We start from the raw sequence: 23562 nt of genomic DNA, 5'->3' as shown, positions 1-23562 counted from the left end.
TTCTTAGTTATGCAAAATTGCACTGTACTTTCTTAACTATTGACGTTTTTAAAGATATAAGCTCATCCCGATGTTGCAGTCATCAAGAGCTTTCATTTGAGTACCCTCATGCATTTTGATATATTTTTCATATATACATATATATATATAATATATATAAATATATGAAAAATTGATGTGGGTACTCAAATGAAAGGTCTTGATGAGTGTAACATCGGGATGAGCTTATATCTTTAAGAATGTCAATAGTTCACGAGATACAAGGTCATTTCTTAATTACGTATCTAGAAATAGAGGATTTTCGAATGCAGCCTAAATATTTATCATCATAAATTGACTATTGGTGAGAATGATATGAAACCATAAAAAGGCACAACTCCAGGTCAAGACTTTTCCAACGATATCAAATTTAACCATAAAAACTCATTTTATCATATCAATACACTGGCCACAAAATTTTGCTTATTCTCTTAATAATATGGATGATAATTAAGAGATAAGTTCTTTAAAAATTATATAAAATTAAAAAATTATAATGAAAGAAAAAAAATTTTAATAGGCTTTTTTTTAAGAAATAAAATTGAAAGAAAAGAGAATTTTTTAAAAATAATAACTAATAGTCGAAAGAATAAAATGATTACACTTAAAAGTGGAGAGTCATCAAAAAAATAAAACCCAATGGACAAGGACAAGACAATGTATCCCATTTCAACGCTGGCTTATCCACCGAACGATGTCGTTTAGCTGACAGCACCCAGTTGGTCAATAACATCGTTCACTGTAAGTTAGCGCCGTTCCAGACCAGCTGGACCTCGTTTTAAGCTCACGGCAAAAGGAATGATAAAATAAAACATTATTACCCTGGAAAACAAATGGATTCCTTAAAGTGACGTTTCTTTTCATTTTCTAAACTCGCTTTGATTTTATCCCGTCCGACAATATCGATAAGCTACTGATTATTGAAAAAATTACATTTTTCTTTTATTTAACCGAGGATTACCTTCAACTATCCCGAAAGTCGGGTTGCTCGTACAGAATTGTAAGTTTATCCGTTTTTTTATTCGATCGTAAGCCCTCGCTTTTATTCGTGGTCAGTTCATTACGGAAAAGTTCGAAACTGCGGGACTAGACTGGATAAAAAAAAAAGGTTGAGAATATTTTGATCTAAGAATTTGTTATTGGACTGAAAAAAAATTATTTTTCTTCATTCAATAAATTTTATTTTAAATTAGTAGGATCAAAAATTCGAATTAATAAAATAATTTTGGTAATTGAAAAAAAGATTTATTTTTAAATTGAGCCAAAATTAATTCTCATTAAACCGTTCAGGACTTGGAAATTTAATAAATAATTATCTGACCTGAAGAAATAAATACTTAATTTAAGAAGATCAATGTTAGAGACTTAAAAATATTCATTTTTAGATAAACTAAAAATAATATAAAATACGCCCAAGGGAGGACACGAACCCTGATCGGACCAAGCTTTTAATAAAGAGTGATACCACTTAGCAAGAACAGAATAAGCTAACCTACTTTGAATCTGTTGATGCAACAATGATTTGAGATTTTATTTCTTAGTCCGAAATATTTTATGTTTAAATAGAGAAATTAAAAATATTTATTGAAAAATTATTAAGCTTGAGTCAATTATTTGAAACTTTTCGATTAAAATTTTCAATATGAAATTACTAATTTTTTGTCACTGTTACACTGAAAAAGAAAATTAACTTGATTCGAAAGAAAAATTCTTGAACCAAGAAAATAATTTTGCAGAGGGAAATTATCTTGAATCAAGACGAAAAATTTTTGAATTAAGTAAAATTTCTTTGAATAAAGAAAAATTTATTTAGTTCAAGAATTTTTCTACACGGAAAAAAGTAAACTGTAATAAATAATACTCGATTTATAATAAGTAATGATCAACTGTTAAAAATTACACATTTCAAACAGTAAAATCGTGATTTTATTATTCACTTTATAATATTTACCATTTAAACGTTACAATTTACTCTTTACATGGAAAAAAATACTGTTTCAAACAGTAATATTCGCTATGTAAATGTCTAAAATGTTAAAGAATAATAATTAAGAATTCAGACTTTGATATTTATCATTTCATAACTAAAAAATGATTGCATGATATGTAAAAAATATAAAATACAGTTACTAAATTTCTACACGGAACAAAGTAAACTGTAATAAATAACAGTCGATTTATAATAAGTAATGATCAACGGCTAAAAATTACCATTTCAAACAGTAAAATCGTGATTTTACTATTCACTATAATATTTACCATTTAAACGTTACAATTTACTCTTTACATAAAAGAAAATACTATTTCAAACAGTAATATTCGCTATGTGAATGTCCAAAATGTTAAAGTATAATAATTAAGAATTCAGACTTTGATATTTATCATTTCGTACCTAAAAAATGATCTTATGATATGTAAAAAGTATAAAATAAAGTTAGTAAATTTCTAATACAAGCAACGTCAATATTTACAAAGTAAAATGGTAAACTTTAAACACAACGCTAAAAATCAAACTGTAATTATTGACTTGCTTGGACTGGTAAAATGTATATTTTAAAGGTATAATTTTTACTGTTTCAAATGTTGAATTCTCCCAGAGTGAGATCCCCTTCTCTTTCATCTAAGTTCCCCTTCTCCTCATAATATGGACTATATATTGAAATGGCAATTTTTACTGTTTGAAACTGTAATTTTTTAAGATGAAAGAGTCGTTATTTACTACAGTGACAGCTACTAATCACTTATTTTCGATATTAAATTATAAATTGTGGCTTTTACACTTTCTACATTAAGTTCTGTAATATTTATATTTTTTCCATCCTGATGTCCGCTGTACTGTTTGAAACTATAAAAATTAACCGGAATCCGAATGAATTTAACAGTTTACTTTTTTCCGTGTACTCAAATCAAAAATATTAAGTTCTTCAAAATTATATACTTGATTCAAGAACACTTTTTTTCATTTATTGCAAAAATTGACTTACTTTAAAAGAGATTTTTTATAGGTTCTATTTATTTAAAAAAAAATAGAATCGGAAAATAATGAGGTAGTATCGGGTTTTAAACGAAATTGAATTTATTCCTTGAATTAAACGGTAATAGACGATAACGGTAATAACAGTAATAATAAAAATGAAATAAAAAAAAAAAAGAAAGAAAGGTATTAACTGATTCGCTAAAATAGAGCGAGGGAGTTTACCCAATTTAGTGAAAAAGTATCGCAGAATCATATCGCGGTCCAATATCGATTCACTATCCGAGCATATTCTAAACGGAGCTAGCTGCCTATTCGGTAGATTCTCTTCCTATTCGGGCAATTCTCTTTATTCGGGAGCAAATTGAAAACATCTATTCTCACCGCGTAGTTGTCTCTGCACTGGAAAACGCTTCGATACGGGAAATTCAGTTAAAGAGAAGAGGAGAAGGAAAGTAAAATAAAAAAGGGCGAGCAAGTAATTTCAAATAGAGATTTTGATTTTTTTTTTTTTTTTTTTTTTTTTTTTTGCTGCAGAAATATAAATGGATATGAAGTTGGAGCGAGCAAAAAGTAAAGCTACAAGATACAAAGCCAAGAGTTTGTTCCAGTGAGGGAATAAAATAAACAAAATGGCGATTGACTAGTGGATACTGTTCTTTGCTGCAGAGAGCACAAGTATCCGAGCGGGAAAGTAAAGAAAAAACCGAGAAAGTACTCTGCAAGAAGAGTCTTACAAAGAAAATAGTTTTGAGTGGAGAGATGCAGAGGAAGCTATTTTTCCGTCATTCACCCCTCGGTAGCTCTTTTACCTTTTGCTCTAAATAAATTTTTAGGAGAAACTTTCTTGGAGTAAATTTTATTTCCAAGCGAATTTAAATAGCGGCGATATTCACGGTGAAATAAATATTGAGGAGGGAGGAAGCGAGGGATAATTTATGGGATATTCAGTTTTGATGGGATGGAAAATTTAGAAGATTTTTTGGGTTTTCATAAAATGTAGTATCTTTACAAATGATGGATTATAGGTCATTTATGATCACATATCAACGTTCTAATTAGCAAATTGTCTAACTCCATTTTAGAGAATCTTCTATTTGTACGAAGAAAACAATTAGTTCAAAATTTATTATCACTTTAAAAACCCATTTAATATCATTATTATCTAATAGAGATATAATATTGAGGTTTGAATCATTCAAATAATTTATAATTGGATTATTGCTACATCAAAATGTTAAAAAATCACCCTCTAAAAAATAGGGAGTTAGACAAATTTCTAATTAGACCGTCGATATGAATTTATATACGTTCATATATAATTTTGACATCAACTAAGTAAACATACGTAATGGTATGATGATACATTAACACGTATAAGTCACATATATGAAGACATGAGTCACATATCATGATCACATAATTTCTATTTTATATCATGGTTATATTTTAACACATACTAGAATTCAAATTTGCGCGCGTAAGCGCGCGCTTGACTACCCGCATGAAAAAGCTATATATCCTTCATCATATACAAAAAATTATATTTTACAAATATAAAAATATATGTGATTATATAAGGACCCATATGCAAAATTTTGCCGTTTCATATATACAATAATGATATATGTAGTATTATGTATTGATGTTATACTCATAACATATATTTCAATTATATTTTCAGCTATATATGATTAAATATATCGTACATATTATAATCAACACTATATTATAAATAGTATAATAACAATGTATTTTTCAGTATAATTTAAAATATACTTAAAATTATATGTTCAATATAATTTTAATATTGGCATTGGTACTAAAATTACAATAGAATGCTGAGGCCAAATAATTCTCTGAAAAAAAGTTATAAAAAAAAAGAAAATATTTCGTGATGTGTTACTAATTTACTGAAATTCAGATTTGCTTCGACCGTAAACTCGATTGACCAAGTTGCTCTTGAAACTTAAGATATACGACAAACTATTAATTTTTTTTTTTTTTTATTAATCTTTCCGTTTTGACCTATTTCAACATATCATAAATATCTGGTATTATGTATGGTATTTTATAATAAAATAATATATATTTCCATATAATTGAAATTTTATAAATGAAAGTATACAGTAATAATCTATCTCAACATATATTTTACGAAAAATATATTTATCTATTATATAGTTTTCTATATAAGTAATTTTTATATAATAATAGTATATTTTATAACATATACTAAGTAATATACGGCACTAATATATTTAAACTTATATTGAATCAAATATATCTTTATTATATTAACAAAACATTTATTATTTCATATATATAATTTTGCCGCTATATATGATCACATATTCCCCATATAACTTTCCATATATGTTCAGCCATATATAGTTTTTTCATGCGGGTATAGAGTTTGCGTATATTTTCATGCTTAAGATATATTCGACCAATCACGTTACGAATAGTTTTCTTACATGATATATTTTCATATTTTTCATTTAAATTATAAGAGTGGATATGATCAGATATTCTATATGACCTCGATATGTAATAATTATATTTTAATGCATATGTGATTATATTTCCAGACATAGCTTTATGTGTTATGATCATATTTCAATACATATGAGTCACATGTGTAATCTATATTATTAAGAGAATAATCAAAATTTTGTAGCCAGTATATTTATATGGAGTTGTGCCTTTCCATGGTTTCATATCATTCTCACCAGTAGTCAATTTATGATGAAAAGTACTTAGGCAGCATTCGAAAATGCTTTATCTCTAGATAGATAATTAAGAAATGATCTTGTTTCTCGTGGACTATTGACATTTTTGAAGATATAAGCTCATCCCGATGTTACACTAATCAAGACCTTTTATTTAAGTACCCACATCAATTTTTCATATATTTATATGTATTATAAATATGTATTTATAAAAAATATATCAAAATACATGTGGGTACTCAAATCAAAGCTCTCGATGAGTGTAACATCGCTATGAGCTTATATCTTTATAGAAACGTTAATAGTTAAGAAAGTACAGTGCAATTTAATATAATTAAGAAACTACCTTGTATCTTGTAAAGTATTGATGTTTTTAAAGATATAAGCTCACCCTAACATTACACTCATCGAAACCTTTCATTTAAGTACCCACATCAATTTTTCATATAGTTATATGTATTATATATATATATATATATATATATATATATATATATATATATATATATATATATATATATATATATATATATATATATATATATGTAATGTATACATGAAAAATATATCAAAATGCATGTGGGTACTCAAATGAAAGCTCTCGATGAGTGTAACATCGGGATGAGCTTATATCTTTAAAAACGTCAATAGTTAAAAAAGTACAGTGCAATTGAACAAAAGTCATCTATACTAATATTATAAAGAGGAAAGATTTGATTGTTTGTTTGTTTGCTTGTTTGTTTGCATCGAATAGGCTTCAAAACTACTGAACCGATTTGAAAAATTCTTTCACTGTTCGGAATCTACACCATCTCCGGATGACATAGGCTATATTATATTATAATTGATTTTGAAATTTTATTAAATACCCGTGCAAAGCCAGGGCAAACTGCTAGTTATTTAATAAAGTAAAATTTCATTTATTTATAGTTTACAAGTCACGGCAGTCACATAGTGACTGCAAGATTGCTAGTCATATACACAGTAAAAAATTTTGCGTCAAAAAATTTTGTTTTAAATATTTAACACTTTTATGTGTAAATTTAACATTCATTCTGTTAAATCAACACAAAAAAGTGTTAAATATTTAACATAAAAATTTTTAACACAAAATTTTTTGACGCAATGTCGCAAAATTTTTTACTGTGTATTAACATATATATAATCTCTATATGTTCAATAATCATATTTTAACACACATGAAATCTTTAAATTATGATGATATTTTAATACATATATCATATCATCAAAAATGATCACATACGCTACATATGTGATCAGATATTAATTCATGTCAGCCACATATATGATCATATATCACCACATACAAAATTTATTGATCCTATATTTTACCATATTCAACTTGCTTTGGTTTATAAATGACCACATATGAATCATATATGATCAACTACCAATTTTTTCCAGCGAATCCGACTTGTTTAGAGTTCTAGCTATCATGTAATAAAAATTTCAAAATAAAAAATGAGTAGAAATAAACATCAAACATTAACATCAATAATAAATTCACCAGACAGGGTGAAGGTGTAAATGTCAGTGGATAAATGTCTGTCGCGCAATTTCCCTCTATCAGTGAGCAGTGAGACTAGTGCGATCCAGAATGTACAGAGACGGAGACTGAGACGAGGAATCGTTGGCCCGTGGAACGACTGTCGATATCGGGCGATCGAACGAATCCCACAGCATAAGCATTCGATTCAGTGCACCTCTATAGCTCTATACTAGAGCTCTTGTCTCTTGGAGCCCAGCAGGAGTAGTGCCTTCATATAGCAGGACTCGGTCTCAGAGGATCTCTACTTCCATCCCTCGTTCGGATTCGCATTCGGGGCTGCTCTGGTGAATATGCATGAGTGCGAGAATAGACGCCTTGCGAGCAGGCTACATACCCACACCCACACCTACACTTTCTACACTCCCAGCTTCGGCTTCCAAATGCATGTGCTCCATAAAAGTACTGTCTGCACCAGGGCTCTGTACCGAGCTCGGAGGAATTTACAGCTCTGGTGTGAAAGTATAAAACCCGACGATCAGTATAGCCAATTGCGTTTTGTATAGAATAGCAAACAATTTGTGAACTCGATTGGGATTTCTCAATGTTACAGCGTTACTTTGTCTATTTGTTATTCGTTATTTGTTCGGTCTCACTGTTCTACTTCGATGTTTATTTTTTTAAATTAAATCCACAGTCGCTATAAAATATTCTATATAATAAAATAAAATTTTCTTATAGATTTTTTTTTTTTTACTTTTTAAGAGAAAAATTTTGTAAGAAAAATAAATTTATTAGAATAAAAATTAAACTAAAAAATGAGATTTTTAATGTTTTATTTCGATGTTTAATTTTTTAAATTAAATCTACAGTCGCTATAAAATATTCTATATAATAAAATAAAATTTTCTTATAGATTTTTTTTTTAAGAGACAAATTTTGTAAGAATAATAAATTTATTAGATTAAAAATTAAACTAAAAAATGAGATTTTTAAATTTGAAATGATCAAGTTGAAGCTGAAAATATTTTGTTATTTAATAAAAAATAAGCCAACAGATCAATCGAGAGATCTTCAGTTGAACAAATATTTGCATTTATTTGCAATCAAGTTATTTACTTCCCAATTTGGGAAATTGAACTTAGTTAAGGGTTTAATATTTATCTTAGTTCAAATTATATAAATTAAAAATAAAACTAAATTTTTGATTAATTATTATTTAAAGAAAAATTTTAAAAAATTTCCCAGTTTTTTAAATTTTGAATTTTTCAATGCAAAAAGTCGTAAATTATTTATTTAAAAAAAAATGTTATTTAAAGTAAATTTTATTAGATTTTAATCAAAAATAATTTTTGAAAAAATTCTAGAGAATTTAAAAAAATTCTATGATTTAAAATTGAATTTTTGGTTATAAAATTTAAAATTTTTCATAATTTATAATTAATTTAAAATTTGTTAAATAAATTTGACTATTTTTAATAGAATTAAATAATTATAAAAACTAAAAAATTAACATCAATAACAAAAAATGAAACTTTTGAGAAAACTGTCTAAAAAAATTACTCAAAATAATAATAAAAAAATATGTAACTCTCAACATAAATAATTAACGAAAGAAAAGAAGAGTAAATTTATAGCAAAACATAAAAAGCAAAGGAGCCTGGATTTTCCTGAGGTGAATCGAAATCTGTGCGCCATAAATCCGCAACGAGCCTTTTCGTTATATTCTACTGTACTCTTACTCTGCACTCTTTATATGTACATAGATATATATTTATATGGACTATATATCCTGGTGGCATTACCCGGAGAAACTTTTGCCTCTAGTTGCACGTCTACTCTTTTTGGCACGCCCAACACTCGTCTGCATGAATCACGATTACATTTCTTCGTAATAGTATACATTATACCTATACAAAGGTGGATACCTATATATATTTCTCCATTTGTATACATCCTCATCTACAAATTGTACGTAATATACCTAAAAAATATTATTTTAACGAGATCAAATTCACCAGTACGGCCGCGTAATGAGATATGCTTAAATAAATCCGGATAAAACTTGCGCACATTTTAGCGACCGAAATGAGTCAAGTATTTCATGTACTTGTAAATATTTTGCAAATTTCTACTTATTTATTTATAATTACGCGTAGGTACCTTCTAAAAAATAAATCCTTGATTTCGCCATACTAAATCTCATCTAAAAATTATAATATACACTTAAAAAAAATTAATATTACCCTAATATTAGTGCAATTGATTCAAATAATTTCTGGATCACGTAAAAATATTTATAAATTGATAAATTTAGGCTTTTGATTCAAAAAAAGTCTTTAAATAGCATTCAGAGGAAATTTTAAAAATTTTTGCTCTCTTGTAAACACCATATCTTTCCAAAAATTAATTTTTTTACCTCAATTTTTTTATCAATTTCTTCTTTGGTATTTTTCTGATAAAAGTATTGCAGATCACGCCTAAATACCTTTTCATTTAATTAAAATTAATTAATTTCAGCTGTCAGTTGGGGAATTTTTTGTCTTTTGAGCAGCAAATATACATAATTTTATATCATGCAGCCTACACTGTACTAAACTTTCACGAAGTTTGCCGATAGCCGGTAAGACAATTCCCAATTGTCGCAACCCGTACAAAAAAAATTTTGGTTCATTATGAATTTCCAGATGAACTTCAGATTGTGAAACAAATATGAATTTCACGGCGAATTCCAGCGGAATTTCATGATGAATTTGAAACAAATTGTATATGAAACTTAATTTTTTAATCTATAAAAAAATATTCGTAGTCAATTATATTGGAATTTTTAGTTTAATTTAAACTGACTTATAATTTATGATTCTTAAACTTCTATTTGGATATATTTTTTCGAGTAAAAGGACACAATATGCAAAATAATATTTTGAAATTAATCATGAAATTCATCTGGAATTCGCCGTGAAATTCATGAGGAATTTCGAAATATTTTTTTGCATATTGTGTTCTTTTAATCCAAACAATTCATCTAAATAAAAGTTTAAGAATCTTAAATGTTGAATCAGTATAAATTAAACTAAAAATTCAAATATAATTGACTACGAATATTTTTTCATTGATTAAAAAAATTAAGTTTCATATACAATTTGTTTCAAATTTATCATGAAATTCAGCTGAGATTCGCCCTGTAATTCATGATGAATTTCGAATTATTATTTTGCATATTGTGTTTTTTTACTCCAAAAAATTATCTAAATATGAAAATAACTTTGAAATAAATTATCAAAAGACCAAAATAATGATTCTGGGTAGTAAACATAAATTAAAACTCCTAGAAGATTGTCCATCGCCGGAGATTATCGTTGATGGAAATATTATACCATATGTAAGCTCCACTAAACATCTAGGGGTCCATATTTCGAGAACTCTTTCCTGGGACATGCATATTTCGCAGCTGTCACGTAAAGTGTATGGTGCACTAAATAGTTCAAAATACAGAAAGAATATCTTATCATTAACATCTCGTAAATTACTAGCATCCGCCACTATTCTTCCTATAATTGATTATTGTTCGGTAGTGTTGCTTGGCCTAACTACTAAACTTGATTGTAAACTTCAGCGTCTTGTAAATAGTATTATTCGATTTATTTTTAATTTAAAACGGGATGAACATATTACACCATATCGACGTCAACTAAATTGGTTAACTGTTAAGTCGCGCAGGTTGTATTATTTGGGCTGCTTATTCTACAAACTATTATCTACAGGTGAACCTAAATTTCTGAGAAGCCTATTTGTTGATGAAGACCCTGAAATTAGACGATCAGACAGATTAGCAGCAAAAAATAACGTCATGTTAAAAATTCCCAAATTTTCGAGTACCATTTATGAATATTCTTTTGTTGTTTCTGCTATCAGGTTCTGGCAAGATTTGCCACCTGAAATCCCAAACTCTCTTAGCTTAGAATCATTTAAATCCCCGTGCAAAAAAAAATTTGTTTCGTTATGAATTTCATTGTGAATTTGATAATGAAGTTCAGATTTTTAAACAAATATGAGTTTGATAATGAATTAGCTATAAAAATCCTCTAATTTTCTATTGCAGCTGAACCTAACAGCTAACCAACAGCTGAAATCTAATAATTTAATGGGTTATTTTTAAAAACTTACTTTTCACTTTAAACAAGTGATAAGTACATTATAAAAATCGTATATTTCCAGCTTTGAAGAAGATTCAAAATTGTTGAATCTAAAGAAATTAAGACAACGAAGAGGAGTAATTCATGATGAATTTGATGATAATGATTATCAATTTAGTACGAGAGTCATATTGAATTAATTATAAGATAAATATGTTTTATTTTATAATTGTATTTTTTGTTTTTACCCCCGAAATTTCAAAAAAAAAAAAAAAACTATTTTATTTAACTTAGAGGAAATGTATTACTAATTTAACAGTAATCAACAAAAATCATGGAACCATATAAAATTAATACTTGATTCATAATAAATTTATCATAAAAAGGTTATAAATTTTATATTAATTTGATCTTACCTTAATACTTGATTCATAATAAGTTTATTATAAATCATAAATAATTATCATAAATAAATAAATAAACTTAATTTAATAATGCAGAATGAAATATATTTTTTAGTTTATTTCTTTTTTAAATTATTCAATAAATAAATTTTTTTTTGTAATAGCACAAACAACGAACTGTAAACAATAGATATATATTTTTAAAAATAAATTTTAAATCTTGTTAACGCTTACATAAGAGTCACAAATAATTTTTTTTTTAAATAGATTTATTATCATTAAATTCATCATGAATTACTCCTCTTCGTTGTCTTAATTTCTTTAGATTCAACAACTTTGAATCTTCTTCAAAGCTGGAAATATACGATTTTTATAATGTACTTATCACTTGTTTAAACTGACAAGTAAGTTTTTAAAAATAACCCATTAAATTATTAGATTTCAGCTGTTGGTTAGCTGTTAGATTCAGCTGCAATAGAAAATTAGAGGATTTTTATAGCTAATTCATTATCAAACTCATATTTGTTTCAAAATCTGAATTTCATTATCAAATTCACAATGAAATTCATAATGAACTAAATTTTTTTTTGCACGGGCGAAGCTATTTGATTTTCTTTTAAGTTTAGATTAGCTAGATTTCTATTTACAATTATTGTACTATACTAGTAAAGTAAAAATTGTGTATATTAAGATACTAAAAACTGTAATCATGCTTCTCTTTCTGAATGCACTTAAATATTACGTTTAGTTACGATATACTTCTAATTTAAATTATATTGTTTATAAATATTAAAAAATTTTATATGTAACCAATACTTCGAATCTCATTTTATTACTTATGTGAAACTAAATTATATGTATTTTACTTTTTGCTATTTGGCTCTATGCCTTGGCATTTAAATTTTAATAAATAAATAAATAAATAAATAGAACCTTAAGAATCGTAAATGTTAAGTCAGTGTAAATAAAAATAAAAATGCCAATATAATTGACTCAAAGGTTTCTTTACTGATTATAAAAAGTAAGTTTCATACACAATTTGTTTCAAATTCATCACGAAATTCAGCTGGAATTCGCCGTGAAATTCATTATGAAATTCATATTTGTTTCACAATCTGAAGTTCATCCGGAAATTTATCATGAACCAAAATTTTTTTTTGTACGGGAAGTGTTGCACATTTAAATTTACCAAACTTTTATAATTCACTGCTAATTATAAATATTGTAAAAACTTATTATTGAAGCAATTATCTGAAAAATTAAAAGTTAAACATTTAACAATCGATTTTTTAATGTTTTCACTCTGGAGTATTAATTACCTGGAGTCCAGTGTGAGTAAAATTAATTATTAAAGTAGATCATTTATGATTGTATAAATTTAATATTCATTATAAATAATTACCCGGGATATGAAAACGCAGTTAATTATTAGTATATTGCGAGTAAATGGATAGATTAATTACAGCCAGGTAATGTTTGTTTTATGTTTCATGTAATGAAAATTGAGGTATTTGCGCGTATGCGTGTGTGTAGGTAAATTTATTGATGATTTTATAAATAACCGCTCCCTGATGTGGTTTTCATTGAAATAAATTAAACGGTTATGTACACTCGCTTTTGATGATCGTTCTCTGCAGTCAAACAACACAAGAAGTTTCAACCGCGACCTAATTTTGGCTTGTATATAAATTTAGGTTTTCATTTTATTGCTTACTTAAGTCTGTTGAAAGAATAATTATTTAAATCAAGTTGAAGAAAAATCTATTTTCACTTTAGAGAGGACCATTCAACTTTTATAGTCGATTTGACGGTCCAGGGTTCGATTCCCGGTCAAGGTATTAAAAATTTATAAAGAAACTAAATAAAATTTTTTTTTTATAAAGAAAAAAATTATTTTTAACAGCAATAAATATGAATTGATTGATTTGATAAAAAAAGGTTTAAAGTTTTTTTTCAACTTTGAATAATAAAGTTGATTAATTAAAAGTTTAATTACGTATCATCGATAAAATATCTGAGAGGAAAAATTCCAGGAATATAAATTTGAAATATTAACCGCAAAGTTGAAAAAAAAGACCTTTGTTCTATTTATATGTTCGATATCGAGTTAATATTAGTGTAGATATTACGCTCGTGGCGTCCATAAAAATCAAATGGACGTATATATATAGTGTGTATACAAATATCAGGATTATTTTATCGGGCGAAAAAATATATCGGAAACAAGGCGTTAAAAATTAGATAGATATTTTATTATTATTGCGAATGGGTGTATGGGTGGATAGATTTATTTAACTGGATATTAATTTATTCTAAAGGTTTAAATGAATAAAACGCAATATCTAATGTGCTGTGAGGATCATAAATAATGATTTAATGATAGAGGTATGATAATAATGATAGTATAGTTAATCCATCGTGGGTTTTAGTAACTTAATCCTTATATCGAGTCTATGAGTTTGCTAAATAACCCGAGGCAGTCATTAATAAAGATAATGTCAGTTTTCATAAACTTTCTGTTTTATTATATATTATATATTATAGATATATATTTTATTTTTTTATTTATTTATCCGATAAATAATTATATCATTATTTCATCTTTTTTATAAGAAACAAAAAAATAATTTTTACTTATTATTATTATTGTTGTTGTTGTTGTTGTTGTTGTTTTATGCCATAATGTTATCCATACATGTTCGTAAATTTGTACTTGAAGTATTTTTCTATTCTTCAGGAACTATAATTTTAGAAAAATACCTCATGGTAGAAATTTACTTTTCATGGAAATAATTTTAAACAAAATAAAATTTGTTTGATGCTGTAAGATGGACGGTGGAGTTCCTAAGATGGTCCACCTTTACAAGCATGGAATGTGAATGTTATCCATACATGCTTGTAAATTAATATAAAATTAAGGGGGCATTCTAGCCTAGAAGCATGAATTTCAGGTAATTTTTTGAAGTGCCGTAAAAAAAAGGCAATCAATATTTTTACCATCCATTTTTTTATGTCATTTATTAACATTACAAGAAAAACTGGCACATGACCATGCCCACAATTTCAACTCTCCTAGCAATCTGAAATAAAAAAATAAAAAACATTATTAATCTAGAGTAATGTCGCTATGGCATGAACTACGGTCGTTCCTAAATTTCAATTTTTACTATTTTTAAAAAATTCGAAAAAGTCAAAAAAAGTAGTAAAAAAAATATTTTTTTTTTTTCAGGCAATCGCCATTTTGTGAAAAAATTTTTTTTCAATTTTTCCTTAGTTCATGACATAGCGACATTACTCTAGATTAATAATTTTTTTTATTTTTTTAATTTCAGGTTGCTAGGAGAGTTGAAATCGTGGGCATGGTCAAGTGCCAGTTTTTTGAGAACCCCCCACTTCATCAGCTGCTAGTTTTTTGAATTTTCAACTTTTTTATTTTTTTATGTATTCTTGTAATGTTAATAAATAACTTATAAAAAAATGGATGATAAAAATATTGATAGCCTTTTTTTTTATGCCATTTCAAAAAATTACCTGAAATTCATGCTTCTAGACTAAAATACCCCCTTAAAAAAAAAAAAAAAAAAAAACGAAAAATTTCTACTAAAAATAAAAATTTCTACTAGAAAAAAAAAATTTCTTAAACAAAATAAAATTTTCTACGCCTTCTATCAAAATAATATAATTTATTTATCAAAATAAAATAATTTTCATCATGGAAATAATGATTTTTTATTGCAATTTTATTATTATTATTACTATTTTAGCTTGAAATTAAATTATTAAATAATGAAATATCCTAAAATAAAAAAAAGATGAATAATTTCGAATGCTAGTGAATTAAATCTTTAATATATATAAAAGATAAATCCAATTATCAGCTATTTCCGTAAATGTCCCAGCTTCGCCCGTAATCCATTGAATAATAGAGCAAGAATTGATGGCGATCTCGATGATAACATCTCGATAGCGGAAACAAAACGTCGCTTAATTATTAAGAACCAAACTTCCGTATAAACCAAAAAGAGTTAAAAGTATTCTTGGCTGACCGAACCTACACTCGAACTACTTGTTGTTAATCTCACGACCTGGAGCGTTATTCTGACGCTGACTGAACTAGAATCTAGTTCCCGTTGATCGCCCATAATTCTATTCTCATCTGGAGCACTTGGATTTTCCTATCTGCACTCCAAGATCCGAAACCTCAATTAATCTGGAGCTCGTTCCGCCGATTGTAATATCAGCTCATCATATGATATCCACATGTGTAATTCTGCTCACGCACATTGTTATCCCGATCCTCATCCATTTCCGCCTTCCGCTTTCCACAGCCTGATCTCTGATTCGCCCTCTCTACTCCTGTCGCAGGAAAATGCAACACCCAGCTAATCATCGACAAACCCTTGTCCATATATTTGTGGTAGTTCGGATTTTATATGCTAGATGGCGCAAACATCTCTTGCCTCTCACAAGTGCTTTTTCATACATGTTTTAATATAAATAAATTTATATTTTCTTCCTACAAACGTACACAGAAAAAAAGATTCACTTGAGCCACGAAAATATTTTTCTTCCTAATTATTTTCTTTAGCGAAAAAAAATTTTTTTTTGACACAAGAAATTTCACTAATTCCAACAAAATTAATTCTCTTGCTTTAAGAAATACGTATCTTGATCCAAGAAAATTTATTTAAGTCAAGAAAATCTTCTTGTTTTAAGGAAATTCAGCTTCTTGCTCCAAATAATTTAGTTCTTGATAGAAGTCAATTTTCTTGTCGAGAAAATTTCTCTCTTGCGCCAAAAAATTAAATATAAAGATAGAAGTAAATTTTCATTGATATTTTTATTGATTAACATGTCAAATGGGACGATCAAATAATATTGAATCATTTTTTTTCATTCAATATGTATAATTGCACGCTAAAATAATATAAAATGGGTATCAAATATTCAAGAGAAAAATTTTCTCAAGGTGGGAAAATTTTTTTCTCAGCTGAAATAGGTGGCGCTGCTTCCCTAAAGTATCTAAAAATCTTGATCAAATATAAAAATTTATTGTATCAAGTATTTATGATAATTTGAATTTAGAAAAAATTACTTCCACTAAGAATAGAATTTAAAGAAAAATTTTAACTTCGGCCAACACAACTTCGGTCTTCCTTCAAGCACCCGAAAATTTTCCTGAGTCAAGAATTTTGTTCTCACGAATTTCGATTTTTATCGTCTTTCTTGCTCTCATAATGTTTCCCAATATATCTCAGGAATTTACTATGAATATACAATCGTTTCAATTTCTATTTATATTTACTAACTGTACATACATTAACATGTCTATATTAATGTTACACGTAGATATTATTGTCCAGTAGCATGTCCACCAGTAGTTTCCCTTGGTACTCTTTTATCTCTGTCATTCTCATTCTCACAGGCATCTCTCATCTCCGAGCTCAAGACTTTAATTAAATTTTAAATTCGCGTGCTGTAAATTACTGGTTATAATTGATACGCTGTTCAAGTGTCATCCTGTTATTTTTTCCTCAAATTTATTATTAAATTTTTATCCATTGATTTATCGATCGTCGGGTCAAATGCTAATTTACTGAGGTTACATGGACTGCTTAATATGGATTTACATATTTTATTTTTTACTTCATGTATGTAGGTTCTCTTTTATCTTCAACTTTGTAAATTAGAGTTATGATTTATTATTGTACGGATGAGTGCTAGAAACTATGATTGGGTTAATTGATTCAGAAATTTAATTGAGTGACGGTTTCAAGTCAATTTAATTGAATATCTGAAAAGTTTCTTGAAAACTTTTATACTTTATAAAACAATAATAAATTTTTTAATAAAAATTATGATTTTTTCTTAAAATTTTATTATTATTATTATCATTATTATTATTGTTATTATTATTTTAACTCAAAAAATTAATGATAAAATAAGTAAATACCACACGGAAAAAAATTTTCTTTAAAAATTACCGTTAAAATCACAGTAATCGTGGGACATTCGTAAATTCCTGATCTAATTACAATTCTTTCAATAATTATTCACAATTACAATGCAATAAATCCAGAAAAGTACCATTAATTTTTACTGTAGTATACCGGTAAAAAATAATAAACGTAAAAAATTAATTAGATTAAAAGTTATTTTTACTGATTTAATCTTAAAAATTACAGTAAAATCAAAAGATTTTACTGAAACTACTATAAAATTTTACCGGAGTCTCCGGTAAAAAAGAATCCGAGCAAAAACAGTTTCACTGTAAAAAAAAATCGCGCCAAGTCCACGTTCATAAGACTATTAAGAAAAAAAAATTTTATTTCTTTACAAAAAGATATAAAATAAAAAATTAAAAAATCCAAGTATCCGATATGGTTGTATATGATTTTCAAAAACTAAAAAAAATTTTTTTGTAAATTTAAAAATTAAAAGAAACAATTTTGGAACGTATTTAGTGTGCGTGGTTACAAAATAGTTCACTGTTTATGAAATTCCTAAAATCTATCTACTAGGACTTTTAAAAAAAATTAAAGTTCACAATTATACACACCAAGTACGTTCCAAAATTGTTTCTTTTAATTTTTAAATTAACAAAATATTTTTTTTTTAATTTTCGAAAATTATATACAACCATATCGGTTACTTGGATTTTTTAATTTTTTATTTTATATCTTTTTGTAAAGAAATAAAATTTTTTTTTCTTAATAGTCTTATGAACGTGGACTTGGCGCGACTTTTTTACAGTGAAACAGTTTTTGCTTGGATTTCAGTATTTTTTGTAATTATAATAAAAATTGACAATTTTAATTTAATACATTTCCGGTGGCCAACTATCCCCTTTAAGCTATAGTTCATGTAAAAGTTATTGTTGCGCCGCCTGGCGTATGTAATTGTAAACTATTGAATGTCTTTTTTCACTGTAGTTTTCCATCTATTATAAGATTAGCGAGCATTCTTATGTTGTTTAGTCTCTGGTCGTCCGCTTTTTACATAAAAAAAAAGTTAAAATCTAAAAATCAGGGTCGCTATAAGGTAAAAGCCCCAATTATTGACGCTATAAGAGACAAAGTTATGATTTGATTTTTTTTAAGCATTCAAATATAAATATCGTTGAATTTTGTTTGTGGTAATGTCTTAAGTAATGTTTTAACTGATCAATTTCTTTTTTTAAAATGATAATCAGTGATATTTACTAATTAATTTTAAATAATTAAATAGATAATCTGGATACACCAATTATTGACGGGTTAAAAAACTGATTGATCTAAATATTGACGTACCGTAACCCCAATTATTGACGCCCCTACTGCGCATGCGTCGAATCATTTGGTTATATTTTTATTTATCAAAACTTGATATAAAGTAATCAATATTATTAAAGTTAATTAATAATAATTTCTATAAATGATTAATTATTATTAAAAATAATAACAATTTATTCAAAAACTTATTTAACACCAAAACACGCCGAGTTATTTGACAGTTAAAAGCCTTGTATATAATCGCGTAACGTATTTTATACTTAAAAAAAAGGCGTCATAGCGCTGTTGACTGGCTGTCAATATGGGATTCACCATAAAAATTATGAACTAGTTATTGACTCCCATTATTTAAATATTATAAAGCATACAATTAATTTCGATTATTTAATTTTATAAATATTTCATGTACTGTTAATTAAAAAAAAAATAGGTCATATAATTACATGAAAAAATTAATTTACACTCGGCAGTTAAAAAAAATGCTTTTCTAACCAAAGTTGTTAAGAAAATAGACGCTCGTAAGCTGATTTGATGAACTGGTGCTAACTTTATTTTTTTTTTTAATAATTAATATTTAATATTTTGAACTGAATGTGATTTTTTTCAATTTTTTAATTAATTAGAATTTAATAAAAATTCATTTGATCGGCATTCTTATTACAGATAATTTAATATATTTAAAGATAATTTAGGGTGTCAATATTTAGACCCCCGTCAATAATTGGGGCTTTTACCTTAGTTTGTGCTAATTATTTTTAATAATTTTAAATAGAAATTATAAAGATAATTGATAATAATCAAGTACTACGTGTAATAAAAAGCATGAACTACTATTATAAAATATCATATAAAAAAAAAATCAAAAAAAATTTGTAACCTCAAAAAACCGTTCTGCTTACGGTATATACACACTTGGTAGTCTGGCTTGAGAACGGAACTTGGCGCCAGACTCTATCGAGTCTGTTGATCTAAGTAACGGTACTATCCACCGACTTTGAGGCGGCGCTGCAATCGCTGTAGACTTCTCAGCTGTTTACAAAATTTCACATGTCAGTGATCAGTTCACACTGAATTACAGTTAATTCTAACAAACATTTATACAATTATCATTATAATAAAATTTTATGCAATTAGTTAACTATTAATTATAAAGATGTGCTTTAATGACATTCGCAATTATCTATAAATATTTTCTATTATTCTATATATATAGATTGTAAAGTGAAACAACCCAAAAAAATAAATTAAATTAAAAAAATCAAATAAACATTTAATGTTGTTAAATTAAAATCAACTTTTTTTAAAACACAAAACCTATTAAATTTATAATAATAATATTCCATTAATAAAAATATGTCCAATAATAATTATATTCCAAGTGACAAGCTGCATTGAAAATTAAAAAAATTTTTTTACCGAAGACTCCGGTAAATTTTACTCACACAACTGTAAAAAGTATTTCGGTTTCTAGTAAATGGTAAAGCAGCACCTTAGCATCCCACGATTACAATACAGTCCGGTAATTTTTCTCGTTAATTTACGGGTAAATTTTAAAGAAAATTTCTTTCCGTGCAGCATTAAAAATCGCTCAACATTTTAAAAAAATTGAGAGGTATAAAAGTAACAATAAAGATAAATGTCTGCTCGAAAACCGGAGGATTATCCTCAATAATGTGACGCATTAATGTATCGAGGTCTCGGAGAGACGAAATTTGTCAGTGCCGTAATGTAAGATGTAGGTGACGCGCATGAGGAATTTTGGGAATTGTCTAAATCTCCTGTGGCCAAAGAGAAATTTCATTGGGATAATAGAACAAGAGGATGTGGATGAGGATGAGACGAGCTTAAGGTACCAGGCGTAAGCCCTCGGAAGGTTGTCCCGATGCTCAATCTAATGCCCAAGCAATTGTGGTAAATCGGATATGTCTTATCGATGTTCTATCAACTTAAATTGAATTTTTTTAAGTAGCGTTTCCAATTACACTAATTAAATTCGGTCTGGTAGTTGGTAAACACCGATCGAAAAGTAACGAACAAATTAAACTAAAAATAAAAGGAAGACACAAGTAGAAGCATCAGAAGTTTTAGTTTGCTTAGGTATTGGAATTTGCAAGCATCTCGATGACATTTACTCAGTTGCTAATCTCCGGCACCCTCTTACTCTTACTCTTCGTCTTGCTCGCTCCAACTCAACGTCGATCGAAAGTGGGGTGAGAATAGTTTCTCAAGAGTGTCGGGTCTAGAGTCTAGGATTAGCATCCCAAAGTGACACTTTCCGTGTATTCATGAGCCCAAGATCGACGATGAGACTTTAGTTAATATCCATCTATATCTAACTCATCCTCATCCCTATCCTCATCCTTAACTCTTCTCTATATTTATATTTATCTATTTACATTTTAATTATTTAAAACTCAGGCAACTTTTAATTCACTATTTATACTATTATAATTAGACACTAAATATTTAAAGTTTTTATAAGCTGCAACTTTCAGTGCTAATAAATATTTATTAGAGTGGTGCGAAAAAATTAACTATTTTTTTTTATTAAATATCCTAATTTCTAAATTATCACGTTTATTTCATTTTAAAACATGTATAGACATATACGGACATATATTGAATAATATGATCTCATATGACTTAATGAGCCCATACTAGATCTAATATAGTGTAATAGATCCACATACACACGCAGAAAAAATTTTGTTAAGATAAACTAAGATATGTTGTGGTAACAAATGAATTTGTTAACATCGGGATAACAAATCATATGTTAAAAGAAAAAAATTGAGATTATAACAAGTTATTAATATGTTATAGCGACAAAACAGTTTTGTTACTATAGCAAAATCTTATAATTGATTCGACAAAATACTTTAGTTGATATAACAAATTTTTTTGTTGAAACAGCAAAATTACTCTATTGAAATTACAAAGAGAATTTGTTGGAGTAACAAAGACAATTTGGTGAAGTAATAAAGAGAATTTGTAAGAATAACAATGAGAATTTGTTGGAATAACAAATAAATTTGTTACAGTAAATTTTATAATAATACATTTAAAAAGCAACAAATTCAAGTTTTGTTATTTTACAAACTGTTTTGTTATTACAACTTAAAACATTTTATTAATGCAACTAAAGGACTTTTTCCTATAACTATACTCATTTGTTACCACAATATATTTTTCAGTTATCCCGTCTCTTGTTATTTTAACAAAATCGTTTTTATGAGTGCAGTTTTTTGATGAAATTAACTCTGAAATTTTGCGTCAGGTGGCGCGTGGTCGCTGAATCGTCTCGCTACTAGAAAGTTAAAATTCAGGGTATATAGCTATAATAAAAAAAATTCTTTTTAAAATGTGATTATATAATACTTGATGTATTATCTGATTACAAAATACTTGATGTATTCACTTGTTAAAAAATTTATAAATGAAAAGTCATGAGCAAGTCCTAAATAACTTTTTAATCATCTAATTCTTAAAGAGAGTTTTTAATATACAAATAAGTAAAAAAATTTTAATAAAAAACAATCCATTTTTTTGCCCTAATATTGACTAAATTTTCAATTATAAAAACCCACAAGCACCAATAAACTTTATTCAAACTTGTGCTCACTCGTGAATCCATTTATCTAAAATTATATTAAACTTCAATGGCTTTCATAAAACTTTGGAAATCGATACTGTCTAGTTAGAAAAATATTTTCGTTAATAAAATTAAAAATTTCCAGTAGAAAAAAAATTAATTACTCAACTTCTCCGGGGATCCCGAGACATATATCAATGCGCGTAGGGAATTCTTCAATTTTTTTCCGCGTAATTACTTTTCATTCCACAAAAGCCTCGTGGGATTACGCACCTTTTTTCCTGGTTTGCTCATTACTCGCTCGTAAATAACACCGGGCATTTTGAAAGGCAACCTACGCTGAATAATCCAATAGCCTCCATAAATATCACATCCTCCACCCACAGAGATCATTATTCTTCAGAAAATTTTCCCTGATTACAAATAGCCCGAAGATGTTGTTAGTAATTTAGGGAACTACGAAAATAACCTCAGGATTTATTTCACAACTGCGTTCATTAAAACTTTGCCTCGCGATGACAAACTTCAAGCTGAAAGACAAAAGAACGTTCCATTTTTCTATTTCCGTCTATTCAAATTTCTCCGACGCTGTCTTTTCCGTCAATTTGCTTTTTCCTTTGGTAAAATCGGAAAAGTTTAAATTTCTGTGACAAAGGGGCCGGTGACGAAAATTCTTGTGGAGGTGTAACGTGTGACATCGAGATCGGGCGTTAATAATTAACATGAGTGAGGATAAACGAGGTTAATGAGAGTTTGAAATAGAGAAGCCGGGTTTGCTTACGCCAGAACCGAAGTTCGGTAACGAGTCGGGAACATTGGAGTGAGTTAAATATTGAGACTGGTTCATAACGATAACAGAAAGTGTGGATGCATGAAGCAGAGAGTTGAGGGTTCTTGGAGGGTAAAG

At 27.5% G+C, this 23562-nt stretch overlaps 1 protein-coding gene across 5 annotated transcripts in view; it reads right to left on the bottom strand.

Moving 5' to 3' along the window:
* LOC123272755 (serotriflin-like) overlaps positions 1-23562 on the bottom strand; it is a 153705-nt gene that overhangs the window by 28073 nt on the left and 102070 nt on the right. Inside the window, exon 2 of one of the 5 annotated variants that reach the window (XM_044739750.1) lies at positions 19963-20092. The exons of 3 other annotated variants lie outside the window; for them this stretch is intronic. The gene's annotated coding sequence lies outside the window, so the exon portion shown is untranslated. The remainder of the gene's footprint in view (positions 1-19962; positions 20093-23562) is intronic. One more of the 5 variants, XM_044739749.1, reaches the window with a different exon arrangement.

The sequence above is a fragment of the Cotesia glomerata genome, linkage group LG10 (assembly GCF_020080835.1).
Source record: "Cotesia glomerata isolate CgM1 linkage group LG10, MPM_Cglom_v2.3, whole genome shotgun sequence".
NCBI classification, from domain to species: Eukaryota; Metazoa; Arthropoda; class Insecta; order Hymenoptera; family Braconidae; genus Cotesia; species Cotesia glomerata.
The sequence above is the reverse complement of the archived record's forward strand: the minus strand, read 5'-3'. Positions and strand labels throughout refer to the sequence as shown.